This window comes from Bubalus bubalis, chromosome 2, assembly GCF_019923935.1.
Source record: "Bubalus bubalis isolate 160015118507 breed Murrah chromosome 2, NDDB_SH_1, whole genome shotgun sequence".
NCBI classification, from domain to species: Eukaryota; Metazoa; Chordata; class Mammalia; order Artiodactyla; family Bovidae; genus Bubalus; species Bubalus bubalis.
Genome location: NC_059158.1, coordinates 378,359 through 390,414, shown reverse-complemented (window position 1 = coordinate 390,414; position 12,056 = coordinate 378,359). Strand labels below are relative to the sequence as shown.

The 12,056-nt window shown below is 46.6% G+C and overlaps 1 protein-coding gene across 11 annotated transcripts in view; it reads left to right on the top strand.

Moving 5' to 3' along the window:
- The first annotated feature begins 330 nt into the window (after window positions 1–330).
- The window catches only part of EXOC2 (exocyst complex component 2), a 127,337-nt gene continuing 115,611 nt past the window's right edge, over window positions 331–12,056 (top strand). For 5 of the 11 annotated variants that reach the window (XM_025264719.3, XM_006077084.4, XM_025264726.3 and 2 more), the window contains exon 1: window positions 334–711. The gene's annotated coding sequence lies outside the window, so the exon portion shown is untranslated. Of the gene's footprint in view, window positions 712–1,238; window positions 1,365–12,056 lie in introns of those variants that run through there. The other 6 variants (XM_025264723.3, XM_006077086.4, XM_044926344.2 and 3 more) reach the window with 5 other exon arrangements.

Below are 12,056 nucleotides of genomic sequence, written 5' to 3'. Positions count from 1 at the left end.
GAAACCGCCAGCCACCAGCTGCTGCCTGACCTCCGGGAAGGGAGGCCCGCTCCCCCGGCTGCACCGCGGGGCGGACGCAGCGCACCGTTCTACCGCGGTCAGCACCGCGACACCCCCAGCGCCCGGGCCAACACCCGGGCCCATCTGCTGGGGCACCCGCTGGAGTGACCGCACAACCGCGTGGAGAGAAGGGCCGGGCAGGCAGCGGCGGAAGCCCCGGCCTGCCCCGCCAAACCTCAGCCCTGGACGCGCGCCGAGCCTGGCGGCCGGAAGAGCACGGTCCCTTCCGGTCCCGCCGCCTCCGGGGCGGCGCGTCATTTCCGGCCGACCCGCGGCCGCTGCTCCCTGTCAGGCAGCCGGTTTCCTCTGGCCGGGCCCGCAAGGGCCGTCATTCCGTGTCCCGGCCGGCGGCCGAGTCCGAGTGTCCTCGCTCAGGGCTGCTGGCCGCTAGCACCGCGCCCTCGCGGGCTGCGTGTCGCTGCTGCCCAGACGCGGGTCAGTCGTGGCTTCTGAGGGACCGGGGTCGCGGCCGGGCCCTCGGCTCCCAGCCGTCTCCCAACTCCTGCCCCCGCCCCGCCCCTGAGGCCCGGTCATCGGGCTCTCGACGCTCGGTCGCGCGGCCGATCGACGCCCTCGGCGCTGCGACGGCGGAAGCGAGGGTGCGGGCCGCTGGCCGCCTCGGCGCCGGGCCCTGTCCGTGCGGGCCTGCAGGTAGGTGTGGGGGCCAAGGCCTTGGAGAGGCTGCCGGGGGCGCGGGCGGCGGGCGGCGGGCGGGGGCGCCGGCAGCCGCCGTCAGGCCCGAGTCGCTCTGCAGCCCGGACTGTTGGAGTGCAGCTGCGGGCGTCCCGGAGCCCCAGCCCTGCCTACCAGGGAACCGAGAGGGTCCTGGAGCCCCGGCCCAGCTTCCTGGGCAGCTGCGGGCGTCCCGGAGTCCGGCCCCTCCTCTCTGCTAGCACCCCTGGAGCGGGCTGACGCTAGGGAATGGGTTGCAGTTGGCCTCTCCTGCCCCTTGGCGCACCTGCTTACTTGTCACTCTGTAAAGCTGGAGTATTTATTGGTGAAGAGCGAATCCCAGAGGCAGGTTTTGCTTGTTTCCTTCGGCTGCGTCACTGGAGAGCTATACCGAGACTGACTCGGTGCCCGTCGGTGTTTCTCTGGGTTGACGGTGTCGTCCGGGCTTTACAGACTGGGAGACGGAAGCTCAGAATGCTTGTGTGAGTAGCCTGAAATCGCGCTTGTCGGCCAGTGACAGCCTGCAGTGAGGCCCTGGGGCCCGAACTCTTGTGTACTCTCCTAAGAAACAGCTGTCTTGGAATGGAAGTAAGCTTTTCTTACATCGCTGAAGACTGCTCCTACTAATATGTGTGAGAAAACGTCTTTATTTTTTTTTTTCCAGTCTGAGTAAACTTATAAGGAAAAATTTTTAAAAAATACTAAAAAATCTTAGCGAGTTCATTTGGGTGTACTGTTTTGAAAAGCTAATTCTAGCCGAGGTTGTGTGGATTCCTTTTCCAATGCATAGTAATATTTTGATTATTTTCTAGGCAGGCTTGGTGTTAGGGCACTGGGATTGGAAGCAGAAAGCTTCCTAAGGGGGACCTCTGTGTTAAAAGTTGCTGACCCAAAGGGAGACAATAGAAAGAGGGTGATGTGTGCTTAGTACTGAAATCTTCTTTTCTGTCTGGTTAAGTAAAAATTTTGTGGTTTTAAACAGAGAATCCCCCAGTATAACATGGAACAATCCTTGGAAGTTTCAGAAAAGGATCTTTTCAGGTATTTAATTTCCTAAACCGAATATCATTTTGAAAATTACCTCTCTAAAAGATATTAACCTGACAAGTTAAATTTACATTCATTCCATGAAAATTTGAGAGCCTGTTATGGATAAACCTAGTGGGAAATGAAATTAGTACTTAACATTTTTGCACAGGCAGTCCTTGAATACATATAGAACAATTTCTAGTGTCAGGCCTGGCATCCTTAGGCCATGTGGGCAGTGCTGCTTGTACAGGTAGTGTCTCCATTACTTTTCACCCTTTCTCTAGTCTACTCATCTCATCTAGCCAGGATTCCTAGATCAGCACCTCCACAGAGTGGAGCTTACATGTTTGCTGAGTAGGTGAGTTTTAGGCCAATTTTAGATTGGCCTAAATTCAGGATTTAGATGGACTGGAATGGGAAGTAACGCTGGTAACTCTGGTGAGCAGTGTGCTAGGGCCTTGCTTGTTCTCAGATTCCCAGAAAGGTGTTCCTGGGTCCCCTGGAGTGCATGGTCCCCTGGTAAGACCGCGTGGTGGAAGTATTGCGTTACAGTCACGTGATTTTCCACACTGTTATGTTAGCTTAAAAGAAATATTGATACAAACACACAAACTTACAGTGACTGTGGAGAAATTGCACACCTTGGAGCTGTGGACACACCTGCAGGCACCCTTAGACTGCAGTCTGGGAAGTTCCCAGTTGAAGCTCCACCTCCAGGCCCATGTGCTGCCACTCCCTGCTTTGTAGTGTGGGCTGAGCTGTTTAGCAGTCTTTTGGGGCCTCAGTTTCCTTGTTCCTGAGAATATAGAAAACTAGATTATCTCAGAGTTTCCTGCTTTGAAAGTTTCCAAATCAGTGGATCCTGTAACCACTTAGCACTTGTCCTGTGTTATCTTAGGGGTTGTAGCTATTTACATGTTTGTCAAAAGAAGAAGCTCTTGCCAGACAGGGATTAGTCTCAGTCATTTTTGTGTCTCCCAATTTTAACATATGTCTGACACATGTTAGAAATAAAAGTGGTCTGGATTCAGAAGGGGATATTTTTGTCTTCTCCATTAAATAGCCAAGAACTAAGCTGCAATATTCAGTGTAAATACAGTAGGAATTCGGAGAGGGGAGAGGATGTTTTGGGGTTGGAGGAATTGGGAAGGCTTCATGGAAATCAGTGGAGAAGGCAGTGGCACCCCACTCCAGTACTCTTGCCTGGAAAATCCCATGGATGGAGGAGCCTGGTAGGCTGCAGTCCATGAGGTCGCTAAGAGTCGGACTCGACTGAGCGACTTCACTTTCACTTTTCACTTTCATGCGATGGAGAAGGAAATGGTAACCCACTCCAGTGTTCTTGCCTGGAGAATCCCAGGGACGGGGGAGTCTGGTGGGCTGCCGTCTATGGAGTCACACAGAGTCGGACACGACTGAAGCAACTTAGCAGCAGCAGCAGCATGGAAATCGGACCCTAAAGGGGGAGAATGTGGCCCTCTGGAGAGAAGGCACATGAATGTCTGGCTGGCTTACTAGGAACAGAGGCCCAGGGCTCAGATGTGAGTGCATTTTAGATTATGGAATGCCTGGAGTTCAGGCAGAGGAGTTTGGAACTGACTTAATAAGGCTGTTTGTGTATTGTTGTTTTTTTCCCTGGAAAATTGTACTGCGTTTGTTCAAAAGCTTCATTCAGTTCAGTGGTTCAGTCGTGTCCGACTCTTTGCAACCCCATGAATCGCAGCACGCCAGGCCTCCCTGTCCATCACCAACTCCCGGAGTTCACTGAGACTCACGTCCATCGAGTCAGTGATGCCATCCAGCCATCTCATCCTCTGTCGTCCCCTTCTCCTCTTGCCCCTAATCCCTCCCAGCATCAGAGTCTTTTCCAATGAGTCAACTCTTCGCATGAGGTGGCCAAAGTACTGGAGTTTCAGCTTCAGCATCATTCCTTCCAAAGAAATCCCAGGGCTGATCTCCTTCAGAATGGACTGGTTGGATCTCCTTGCAGTCCAAGGGACTCTCAAGAGTCTTGTCCAACACCACAGTTCAAAAGCATCAATTCTTCGGCGCTCAGCCTTCTTCACAGTCCAACTCTCACATCCATACATGACCACAGGAAAAACCATAGCCTTGACTAGACAGACCTTTGTGGGCAAAGTAATGTCTCTGATTTTGAATATACTATCTAGGTTGGACATAACTTTTCTTCCAAGGAGTAAGCATCTTTTAATTTCATGGCTGCAGTCACCATCTGCAGTGATTTTGGAGCCCCCCAAAATAAAGTCTGACACTGTTTCCACTGTATCCCCATCTATTTCCCTTGAAGTGATGGGACTGGATGCCATGATCTTCATTTTCTGAATGTTGAGCTTTAAGCCAACTTTTTCACTCTCCACTTTCACTTTGATCAAGAGGCTCTTTAGTTCCTCTTCACTTTCTGCTATAAGGGTGGTGTCATCTGCATATCTGAGGTTATTGATATTTCTCCCGGCAATCTTGATTCCAGCTTGTGTTTCTTCCAGTCCAGCGTTTCTCATGATGTACTCTGCATATAAGTTAAATAAACAGGGTGACAATATACAGCCTTGACGTACTCCTTTTCCTATTTGGAACCAGTCTGTTGTTCCATGTCCAGTTCTAACTGTTGCTTCCTGACCTGCATACAGGTTTCTCAAGAGGCAGGTCAGGTGGTCTGGTATTCCCATCTCTTTCAGAATTTTCCACAGTTTATTGTGATCCACACAGTCAAAGGCTTTGGCATAGTCAATAAAGCAGAAATAGATGTTTTTCTGGAACTGTCTTGCTTTTTCCATGATCCAGCGGATGTTGGCAATTTGATCTCTGGTTCCTCTGCCTTTTGTAAAACCAGCTTGAACATCTGGAAGTTCACGGTTCACATATTGCTGAAGCCTGGCTTGGAGAATTTTGAGCATTACTTTACTAGCATGTGAGATGAGTGCAATTGTGCGGTAGTTTGAGCATTCTTTGGCATTGCCTTTCTTTGGGATCAGAATGAAAACACTGACCTTTTCCAGTCCTGTGGCCACTGCTGAGTTCCTTTAATACTGTTTGTGGCATTTAAGACTGGTGTGGACTATACATTTTGCATTAAGTTTTGGTTTTGGTGTTAGTGGTTCCTTCTGCTTGCTCTTTCCCACTTACAGCTTGGTGCCAGTATGGAAAGGACGGTGGACCGCGGGACTCAGGAAGCCTGGATCTTTGTTAGAATGTAAACTGCACAGTGTAGGTCCTTGGCCCAACCTAGAGTGTGCCTGCCGCAGGGTAGCTCTCAGGAGTCCTGCATCCCTGAAGAGCTGGCCCTGTGCCTCTTGCCAATGGCCCGTTTTTGGCAAGGTTGGCCTTTAGTTTCGCTTCTGTGAGTTGTTTAGGACATTATCCGCTTGTAAAGGGCTGTGATTAGGCAGGGGGTGTATGATGTTAACTTTTGTTGCATTATTGTTGTTCAGTCACTCAGTTGTGTCCGACTCTTTGCAACCCGATGGACTCCAACATGCCAGCCCTCCCTGTCCTTCACCATCTCTCAGAGTGTACTCAAACTCATGTCCATTGAGTCGGTGATACCATCCAACTATCTCATCCTCTGTCATCCCCTTCTCCTCCTGCCCTCAATCTTTTCCAGCATCAGGGTCTTTTCCAGTGAGTTAGCTCTTTGCATTAGGTGGCCAAATTATTGGAGCTTCAACATCAGTCCTTCCAATGAATATTCAGGGTTTATTTCCTTTATGATTAACTGGTTTGATCTCCTTGCTGTCCTCTAAAGAGTCTTCTCCAACTTCACAGTTCAAAAGCGTCAGTTCTTCAGCACTCAGCCTTCTTCATGGTCCAATTCTCACATCCATATAGGACTTCTGGAAAAACCATAGCTTTGAGTATGTGGACTTTTGTCTGCAAAGTGATGTCTCTGCTTTTTAAAGCACTGTCTAGGTTTTTCATAGTTTTTCTGACAAGAATCAGGCATCTTTTAATTTCATGGGTGCAGTCACTGTCTGCAGTGATTTTGGAGTCCATGAAAATGAAATCTGTCACTATTTCCATTTGTTTCCCCATGTCTTTGCCATGAAGTGATGGGACAGATGTTTATGTCGTGTCCTCAGCAGTGGCCTTTCTTCTACAGTTTGTGCCTGCCCTCTTCTCTGTTTCAGCACCTGACTGGGAAAGGTCACCTGATCCCTTGTTTCGTTCACATTTCTTTCCTGCACTTAGATAAAAATTCTTCCATACTAAATAGTTAAAAGAAAGTGCTTTAATCCTTTAAAATTGATTTAAATCCTTTTAATCCTATTTTTGGGCTTAGATTTTCTGCTTTTTCTCCCCTACTGCCACTACGTGTTATTTTTTTCTATGTATATTTAGTCTGAAGTTATGTAAAAAACCATTTACTGTCTTTTATTGTACCAGTAAGTCTTTTGGAAAATTAAAGATTGTGCCACAGTGAAATACGGAAAAAATTCAGAATTAAAGTTTTCTGACCTCTGTTGCAGAAACACTTCACATTCGTGTTGTGTGCTTCATTAAAGGAAAAGAGGAAGGCAGGTTAAAATCAACGGTAATATAAATCTAAAAGAATGTGCCCCTATTTAAGTATTTATTATAGATTATAAGAAAACGTATCTGTCTTTATCTTAATGAAAGGCTTTTATAATGGTAATTTTCTCTTTTGACCTGTGATGGACAGGAGGTTAATTGATGTTAAATGGATGCTTTGTTAATCCTTCATCAGCTACTAAATTGGTTGGGGGAGTGCAGGTCAAGGCCACCCCGGGCCCGGCGGCTTGTTTTCTCAGGAAACCGCACTTGGGCGGCTGCGCCCCGCCCCCGGCCGTCTCCCCTCTCCCCTCCCTCCCTCCGGAGTGACGCGGGTGGACGGCCCCTCCCCTCCGCCCGTCCCCCCCAGTGACAGCTGGTGGACGTTGCGTGCGAGTTGAGCTGGCGCTGTGTGGTCCGAGTGTGTGGTCTCCCTCAGCCGAGAGGCTGCTAACAGGCTGGATGGGAGGGAGCACGACTGTTTACGTTGCTTCAGATGCCGGGACTGAGCCCAGAGCTCCTCCTAAGCCGGCTCCGCTGCCTCAGCTTCATCCTTCGCTGCTGGGCTGCAGCCTCCTCCGGAGGCGTCTCCCCGTTTGATCCCCAGGCTCAGAAATGATGGCGCTGCCGAGTGCGGCGGGATTTTGCTTTCACTGTGTCAAGATTTGTGGCCTTGGGGAAGTTTCTTTTGAGGTAGAGCTAGGCAGTTAAAGCAGAAGTTTTAAGATAAGTGACGAAGTTGATGCATTTTTAGAAATTAGGAAAGGTATTATGTAAAATTTGGGTCAAATTAATCCAGCTCTGCTCATGTAAAGGAATCTGGGAGTTAAGTGACATTCTGACATGTTTAACAATTTCAATAAAAGTGACCAATTTAAACTGACAGTTGATTCCTTGACCTTTTTTGAAAATCTACAGTGATTTTGGCATACCCATTTACTGTAGTTATATGTTAACAGTCATATTGACCTATTCATAGTAAAGATTCCACAAGTCAAGACTACGTAGTAAAGATCTGACAAGTCAAGACTATCAAAAAAAAAAAAGGGACAACAGGCCCCATATGGAAGTACTTGTGCTGAGCCCATGTCACCATGGGACAAATGAAACTTTGTTTTTATGCAGTAATATACATTTAGGACAATATCTTTTTCCCCTAATTTTTTCATTGTAAATAATTGAGCAATAGTTTCTCGATTGCATTTCCCAATCATTCCTGAACATTCTCGCAGAGAAGGTTAAGTGTCTTGTGATTTAAGTGAGCACAGGTAGACTGTTGGTGGTATTGTGTTTTCCACTTTTGACTTCTTCCTCTTCCCAGCAGTCTTGCTGGGATGGAGTTAGTGCTGCCAATGCCTGTTAGGAAGAAAAGGCTAGGCCACTGACACTTGCCAGAGGAGCTCATATAGGTGGCTGGTTGTTCTGCTTTTCCTGCTGATGTTAACCCTGAGCTTCGGTAAATGATCTGAGAGGAAAAGCCTCCCTCCTATCCCTTGCTTGCTGCTTTCCATCCTGGCCTTCAAAATGAAAGGCTCTCAGTCGTGTCCTACTGTTTGTGATCCCATGGACTACACAATCCGTGGGATTCTCTTGGCCAGAATACTGGAGCAGGTAGTCATTGCCTTCTCTAGGGGATCTTTCCAACCCCGGGATCTAACCCAAGTCTCCGTATTGCAGGCAGATTCTTTACCATCTGCGCCACAATCAGAAGATTTTAGAAGTTAGCTATGTCAGAAGCTTTTTTTTTTTTAAGTGCTGCAATCCTGTATTTCCTCTTTGTGTCCTTTTTTGAGGGGTTCTGTGTTTGTGGTGATAGTGATAACCTGATGCTCCCAGAAATTCTTAAGCACAGTTAGCGTATCCCTTTACAGAGTCACACACTGAAGTGTTTATGGGTAAGACGGGGTACCTGGGATTTGCTTTAAAGTGCTCACTGAAAACAGCGTAAACGCATGTTGAGGAGGAGATGTGGTTGAAAATGGACAAAATGGAAACGGGGAGGTTCCTTATGCTGGGCTCTGTTCTTTTACGTACGTTTAAAATTTCCATGATAAAAATTAAAAAAAATCACACAAAGAATCAAATATCGTGGCCCTGAGGCCTGGTTTTGAATCTCAACTCTGCTGCTCTCTACCTGTGACTGTGGACAAGCTAATCTTGAATGTCTTACCATTACTAATCAAACTGTTCAGCATTTTAGAACGCTAAACCTTTTCTGTACATTCTAAAAATCAATATATATATATAAACTATATAGTAACATATTTACCAGTGTATAGATTATCTAATTATTAATTTTATTAAAAAGGAATTATATTTTTTTATTTGCAAAAGTTGAAAGTGCTCATATAAATTACTAGCTTAGAGGTTGAATTTCCATTCAATTGATTGCAGGAAACAAGAGTCAGTCACTTCTTGCCAGCTTTGGGGCACTTTTCTAGGACTTTCTAGGCCCACTTTGAGGAAGCTGACACTCTTCAAACACAGCTGGCTGAGGTGGCCAGCCTGTTTCCTGCATCTGGACCTGCAGGTTGGCTGTGGCCCCAGGGGCCAGGAGGGACAGTGGTGCTTGCCGGGTGTCACTCTTGGGGGGTCCCAGGCCTCCAAGGTCAGGACCAGGCTTACCTGTTCCTGGAGGCTTTCTGGGGCTTCCCTAGTAACTCAAGGCTCTCTGTGCTGAGCTGCTGCCAGCTGGGCAGGTTTTGCTCTTTCTTCACAACAGGGTCTTGTCCAGGAAGGTCGCTTGCTATGCAGGCTGCAGCTTCTCTAAACATCTGGTCAGCAAGCTATCCCATGGAAGCTTTGTGTATTGTGTTATATGTGTGTGTATATACACCTACATCCATATATATGTGTGTATAGGTATTTTTGGTTGTTTAGTTGCTAAGTTTATGTATTTAGTTGCTAAATACATGTATTATAAAAGTTACAATATATAAGTACATGTAATATGTGTATATAAAAATATATATAATTTAAAATTTATAGAAAAGGTTTCTGGCGGTAAGTATTCTGAAATGACAAATATTTAGCTAAATATATGTGTGTGTGTGTGTGTGTGTGTGTGTGTGCGCTCGTGCACGCATATGCCTACCTATGTCTTTTTTTTTTTTTAACCACTTTGTTTAAATGTTCTCTTGGTCTTGCATTCTTTTCAGAACAGAGTATCACCCTATCAGCTAATTCGTGGCATCACTTTGAGGCCAATCAGTTCAGTTCAGTTCAGTTGCTCAGTCTTGTCTTACTCTGCGACCCCATGGCCTGCAGCACGCCAGACCTCCCTGTCCATCACTAACTCCGGAGTTTACTCAAACTCATGTCCATTGAGTCGGTGATGCCATCCAGCCATCTCATCCTCTGTCATCCCCTTCTCCTCCTGCCTTCAATCTTTCCCAGCATCAGGGTCTTTTCCAGTGAGTCAGTTCTTCACATCAGGTGGCCAAAGTATTGGAGTTTCACCTTCAGCATCAGTCCTTCCAATGGATATTCAGGACTGATTTCCTTCAGGATAGACCGGTTGGATCTCCTTGCAGTCGAAGAGACTCTCAAGAGTCTTCTCCAACCCCACAGTTCAAAAGCATCAATTCTTCAGTGCTCAGCTTTCTGTATAGTCCAACTGTCACATCTGTACATGACTACTGGTAAAACCATAGCTCTGATTAGACGGACCTTTGTTGGCAAAGTTGGACCAATCACTTAGCTTAAAGAAAGGGAGTTAGAGTGTAGACATTATGAGCTTTTTCAGCTTTCCACACTAGAAGTAGAAAAGCCTCTGAAGCATCCTGTGTTGTGTGTGTGCTCTGTCATGTCCAACGCTGTGCAACCCATGGACTGTAGCCCGCCAGGCTCCTCTGTCCATGGGATTCTCCAGGCAGGAACACTGGAACGGCTTGCCATTTCCTTCTCCAGGGGATCTTCCCAACCTAGGGACTGAACCCACATCTCTTAGTTTTCTGCACTGGCAGGCAGATTCTTTACCACTGGCAACACCTGGGAAGCCCTGAAGCATCCTACAGGTTTTGATTTCTAATAAAGTAAATATTAATTGCTATCACTTACATAAACCAAAGACCCTTTGGGGGGTAACCCCTCTCTTTTTTAAAAAAGAGTTTAAGGGATCTTGTGACCAAAACAGAAAACCACTGTGGATTATATCCAGCTACTGTTGGCCCGTTTCTCGCTGTGACCTCATAAGAAACTACTGTTAGAAACCACTTTAAAGGATTTTTGTTGTTGTTGTTTTCTTATTCAGCATACAGTTTAGGGGACGGGGTGGAGGGGTAGAGGGATGAACATGGAGGGCGGGGTCTAGGTAGCAGATGGGTGAGTCTCCTTTGCATGAGGGCCTCTCTGTGGAACGACATGAAACAATAGTGACTGAGACTCTTCCAATATTAAACAATCTGCAGATCCAGGAAGCTTGGAGAAGACCAGGCAGGATCAGTGCTAGAAAATCTGCATTTGACCATGTTACATTCAAACCGCAGAGAATCACAAAGAGAACATCTTGAAGTAAGCCAGAGGAAAAACATCCTTACCTGCGGGGCATCAAGAATGAGAATTATATTGGATTAGAACAAATTAACTAAGTGTTCAGTCCAGACAGATAGAAAAGCAAAATAAAATACAAGGAAGAGGAATTAACACAGGTTGAAGTTGTCAGAAATGAATTAGTAACGTTGCTCCTGAAAAAGAAGATGGAATGTATAGCTTACATCAGGACTGTTATAAAAGGTCATTAAAACAAAGTCTTGATGAGTCGAGCCATGACGAGACGTTTGCAGATGCTCAAGGCAATGAAGAACACAGTAGAACCATGGCTCTGGGAGAAAGTAGTGTGATAGTCAACTTGCAAATCAGAACAAAATAACTGACTTTCTGAAAAATACACTAAAATTGTCTTAAGATTTATAAACTGTAGACCCAGAATCATTCAGGTTTATAAACCACAGACCCAGAATCATGGTTAGGGTTAGGGCTTCCCTTTTGGCTCAACTGGTAAAGAATCTGCCTCTGCCTTCAATATGGGAGACCTGGGTTCGATCCCTGGGTTGGGAAGATCCCCTGCAGAAGGGAAAGGCTACCCACTCCAGTATTCTGGCTTGGAGAATTCCATGGACTGTGTAGTCCATGGGATTACAAACAGTTGGACACAAATGAGCGACTTTCACTTTCATGATCATGAAGGAAATAATCATACCCAAATAATACCCAAATCACACCCAATAATTATACCCAACATGGTACTAGAATGAGATGGTTTTATAGGCCAGTGGTTTTTCCTGTGGTCGTGTATGGATGTGAGAGTTGAACTGTGAAGAAGGCTGAGCGCCGAAGAATTGATGCTTTTGAACTGTGGTGTTGGACAAGACTCTTGAGAGTCCCTTGGACTGCAAGGAGATCCAACCAGTCCATTCTGAAGATCAGCCCTGGGATTTCTTTGGAAGGAATGATGCTGAAGCTGAAACTCCAGTACTTTGGCCACCTCATGCGAAGAGTTGACTCGTTGGAAAAGACTCTGAAGCTGGGAGGGACTTGGGGGCAGGAGGAGAAGGGGACGACAGAGGATGAGATGGCTGGATGGCATCACTGACTCGATGGACGTGAGTCTGAGTGAACTCCAGGAGTTGGTGATGGACAGGGAGGCCTGGCGTGCTGCGATTCATGGGGTCAAGAAGAGTTGGACATGACTGAGCAACTGAACTGAACTGAACTGAGTCATTAAAAGAAATGAGTATGTGGGAAGATTCAATGTTGTAGATATTTTA